We start from the raw sequence: 4,831 nt of genomic DNA, 5'->3' as shown, positions 1-4,831 counted from the left end.
AGGCAGATATCCTTTCTCAATGACTTTTTTAAAAGATTTTATTTATTTATTTGACAGAGAGAGATCACAAGTAGGCAGAGAGAGAGGAGGAAGCAGGCTCCCCGCTGAACAGAGAGCCTGATGCAGGACTCGATCCCAGGACCCTGAGATCATGACCTGAGCCGAAGGCAGCGGCTTAACCCACTGAGCCACCCAGGTGCCCTCTCAATGATTTTTTTAAAAAAGATTTTATTTATTTATTTGACAGAGACATATATAGAGAGAGCACAAGTAGGCAGAGAGGCAGGCAGAGGGAGAGGGAGAATCAGGCTCCCCACTGCACAGTGAGCCCAATGTGGGGCTCGATCCTAGGACCCTGGGAACCACAACCCGAGTTGAAGGCAGCTGCTCAAATGACTGAGCGCCCCAGGCACTCCCTCGATGATTTTCTTAATGGCATCTAAGAACTCATCTGCTGCTTGCTTTGCAGAAGCTGCTTCTCCTGTTATCATGACATTTTCTATGCCAAACCTCTTTCTAAAATTGTCAAACCATCCTTTGCTGGCATTAAATTCTCCAGCTTTAGATCCTTCAGCTTCCTGTTGCATTAAGTTGTCATAGTATGACATGCCTTTTTCTCAAATCATATCAGAATCTGTCTGTAGGTATGCCTTATAGCAATCTTGCACCCACATAAAGGCTGCATTTTCAATATGAGATTTTTAAAAAGGTATTTCACAAAAATTGTAAGACTTTCACTCCTTCTGGCCTAGTTGTGGTAACAGCTCCATGGCTTTCCTTCTCTCTCTCTCTCTCTTTTTATGTTAAGCTCTATGTCCAATGTGGGGCTTGAACACACAACCCTGAGATCAAGAGTCACATGCTGTAGTGACTGGACCAGACAAGTGCCCCCCCTGTTCTCTTTTTAATGTGGTCCTTATGCTGGACTCATTTAGCTTGGAATGGTGGGCAATTGCTGCTGCAGACCTCAGTCTACAGCCCATACCAAGCAATTCAACTGCATCTTCTAACATCGTGATTTTTTTTTTCCTGCTTCTTGGGAGCACATTTGGCATCATTAGTGGCAGTTCGTACAGGTCACATAGGCTACAGTGTTGCACTACGTACAATGCAAAATTCATGAGAACCACGAGAGATCACTTCTATTGTGATACATAATTTACTGGAGAGATGGTGTGCTGATGTCGGATGATTAATGTCACAGGGTGTTTTCAGTGGGTTCCCAAAACATGAGCTCAGCACAATAGCACAGGAGGTGGCCCCTATTTATCAGAGAAGTACAGTGTGTACTGGTAAAGAATAGAATCGAACCAAGTCAGTTTGAAGATCTAATTGGCTTTATTAGGTGATCCATGAAACAAGCATGTAGCAAGGGGAATGGAGCTCCAAAGGGTTCTGAAAGGGAAAGGTTTTTGAAAGCAGAACAGGGAAGTCATGAACAGGAAAAAAGCATTATTTTAGGTTAGGTCACCTTCATTTGGGGACAAAAAGTTCTTAGTATGTGGATTATCTCATCTTCCTTTTGGGGATGGAAAGACCCATGTGACAGATCTCCTTATTGGTGCTAAGCAGAAAATTTCTGACTAAGGCTGTATTTCTGGGGTAGGATGACAATGGTATTAGGTTAGGTAGTAAGCCCCAGTTTGGGGACTGGACCTAAGGTGTCATTTTGAGCCTGTAGCTTTCTTTTTTTATCAGTACTGCAGTAAATCTTATGCAGTTATGATTTAATACTGCATCTTTGGATTGCTTACATTTCTCCTGACAATGAATGGCACATGTATGGTCTGTGAGTGTTTGTGTGCATAAGTTTTGACAAATTTTAACTTTTGGTAATAGATTTGTGTATATTTCATGGTAACAAATGATAAAATAGACAAGTACTTTTATATATTTTATACATTCCTGACATACCCAACATTTGAATTTTTTAAATACTTTTAGGCTACACAGTTTGTCTGCAAGTTTTTTCAAATTGTCACAAATCTCCGAAAAATTTTTTAATACACCTACTGAAAAAAAAAATTCACAGATTAGTCCCGCACAGTTCAAGCCCGTGTTGTTTAGGGGTCAAGTGTGAAACTGGATGGAGACTCCGTGAAGGTGGCAATGGGCGGCCAGCAGAGGAGGCTTACCACCCTGGCCGTGGCTCAGAGAACCGACAGAGAGGTTGCACCTCGCTGGAGATGTTACTTCCTACCCTCTTTCCTCTATATGAGAGCTTTGCTCTCCTTGGCTCTGCGGACTTGCCTATAGTTTTGTCTGAGCTTGCTTATCCTGAATTGCAACTCTCTGCTTTTACTAAGTAAACCCATTTTTCCTGGAAAATAACTGGCAGTTTTAAAGTTAACACACTTGTTAATTATTTGTAATTTGTTAAGATAATGTAATTTCCATTTTGCCTTGGTAATGACTTGCACTTCAATTGTTTCATCTGATGTTAAATTTCCATCTTGGTTTTATTTTGGATCATTTCTCCCTCTAACATATTTTTTGATACTTTTATCCTACCCATTATATAAATACTTTCCACCTAGGTTTGGCGGGAGGTGGGATGGAGAATGGAAACACACTGGTAGGTCTACGTCTTTTCCCAGGAAACCTTCCTTCATTCTCTCACTTCCTACCTTACCTTTACCTACAATGGTAAAGGGCAAAGAAGTATGGAGCCGGCTTTGGCCACCTTCTCAGAAGCCCTGAAAATAGGTGTTTGCACATTTTTAGTATATGTGGATGTATGCTATCTGCTGTCCTTAGCCAAAATATTGACATCCTATTGTGTTACGTGCAGATGACACACAAAGTCACATCCTCTGAGCCCCAAACTTGCACATCCCATCAGTAAAATCAGCTCAGACTCAGCATGTTGGATGATGCTGACAGGGCAACCAGAGGACAACAGGAACAAGTACACAGGAGTCAGGAACCAGTGACCCAAACAGGGATGTGTTCCATGGAACTGGAGAATGAGAAGAGAAGGAAATAGAAGGCACAGGCCAGCCTTTTGAGCAGCACAGTCACCAGGGAGTCTGAGGGGGATGCGGAGTCTTTTCTTTTTCTTTCTTTTTTTTTTTTAGTAGTGAAAACTATCAGAGTGTATCTTGTGCTCATGGAAATAATTACATAGAGAAAGACAAACAGATTAGGAGAGGAGATGGCAAAGCAGAGCCTTTGAGAATTCACGAGGGAATGGGTTCCAGTGCCCCAGGGGAGAGACTGCCTTATGTAGGATCGGGGAAGTGACGGTCGCAGGTTACCAGGAGGGAAGGTGAAGGGCAGAGGGTGGACATGGGTGGCCCTTCAGATGCGGTGATAAGAGTGTTGGTCTCGTCTGGGTGGCTCAACTAGAGAGGCCTGAGAAATTCTGGTGGTCACTCAGAGAGGGAGAGAAAAATCACAAGATCACAAGGGAGAGCGAAGCACTCATTTTAAGCTTCAGGTGAAGCCAGCCGTCTGCCCGTTTCTGCAGTGGTCATGATGGGGCATGGCTGGGTTCAGCCGGGGTGGGTCTTCTCCGATGCCCACTGTGGACAGGGTCTAGCAACGAAGCGGCGTGACGGCTCATGCACGTGGGCGGGTGCGGGGTGCGAGGGCAGAACGAAGGGGGGCAGGAGCGGTGAGCTCGAGCCGCTGGAGGAGCTCCGGCTGGGCGCAGCGGGGAGCTGCAGGGCAGGAGCTCGGCCGCGCGCTTCCGCGACGGCGCTTCCAGCCCTGGCGGTTTTGGAGAGGAGCGCGCGGGTGCGGCCACGCACTGGGCGCCGCGGTCTCCGCGTGCTGCCGGACGCTTCGGGCGGCGTGGCTTCCAAGCACCAGTCCGACGCGCCTTCTCGAGCCGGACGCGGGTCCGCGAGGACGAGCTGCCGGAGAGCGGAGGCCGCGCGGTCGCCGGGAGCTCGGGACGAAGCACGGGCCGTCCGACCGCTAAGCGAACGGGCGACAGACCGCGCCAGCGAGGACCCGTGCTCGCCGCGACTCCGAGTCCGCGAGGAGGGACGCCCGAGCCTCGCGGGGTCCGACGGTTTCGGGGCTTAGCTCCCCCCGGTCCGCACCGAGACGTCCGAGCGGCGGCCGCGCGGCCCGAGGGTTGAAGGAGACCCTGCCGGGCGGTCGGGCAGGAGGGCCCGGCCGGCTGCGGTCCGAGCGACGCGAGCGAGTGCGACCGCGTCCCGCGGGGAGTGGACGCCCGGCCGCGCCCGCCCCGCCGGCCCCGCCCCGTCGACCCCGCCCTCGGGGCCCTCGGAGGTCGCGCGCTGGCCACGCCCGCCTGTGGGGCGGAGCCCCCAGGACCGCACTCCCGCCTCCCGGCAGGCCCCGCGCGCCCTCGGCCGGATTCCGGCTCCCGGCATGCCGCACGCCGGCGCACGCGCACGGGGTTCGTGGCGGCGCCCCCTGGCGGCGGGAGCGGGGAGGCGCGGGGGCGGGGCCGGAGGCGGGGGGTTGCGCTGGTGACGGGAGGACGCGCGGCTGCGGCGCACTGGCCCGGCGGCGGCGGCGGCGGCGCAGGACGCGGACCGAGCGGGCTGCGGCTGCGGCTGCGGCGACGGCGCTGACGGCGGCGGCGGCGGGAGAGCCGCGACAGCTCGGGCGCGGCGCCCGGGCCGACATGAGCGGCTGTGGCGGCGCGGCCCCCGAGCAGCCGGCCGGTGAGAGCGCGGGCGGTGGGCGGCGCGGGCCGGGAAGATGGCGGAGAGGCCGGCTCTGCGGCCCCCGCCCGGCCTCGAGGAGGTCCCGGACCCCGCCGTGCGAAGATCCGGGCCCGCGGGGCGCGAGGGGGCGGGCGGGGCCGCCGCGGGGGCGGGTGCGGAGGGCGCGTGGGTGTGCCGGGCGGGAC

General features: G+C 53.3%; 1 protein-coding gene across 2 annotated transcripts in view; it reads left to right on the top strand.

The window, feature by feature from the left end:
- Positions 1-4,534: 4,534 nt before the first annotated feature.
- The window catches only part of ARHGAP39 (Rho GTPase activating protein 39), a 93,211-nt gene continuing 92,914 nt past the window's right edge, over positions 4,535-4,831 (top strand). Inside the window, exon 1 of one of the 2 annotated variants that reach the window (XM_059395407.1) lies at positions 4,535-4,643. The gene's annotated coding sequence lies outside the window, so the exon portion shown is untranslated. The remainder of the gene's footprint in view (positions 4,644-4,831) is intronic. The other variant, XM_059395408.1, reaches the window with a different exon arrangement.

Source organism: Mustela nigripes, chromosome 3, assembly GCF_022355385.1.
Source record: "Mustela nigripes isolate SB6536 chromosome 3, MUSNIG.SB6536, whole genome shotgun sequence".
Classification (NCBI taxonomy): domain Eukaryota; kingdom Metazoa; phylum Chordata; class Mammalia; order Carnivora; family Mustelidae; genus Mustela; species Mustela nigripes.
Note: the sequence above shows the minus strand (reverse complement) of the source record. Positions and strands in the feature narration are given on the sequence as shown.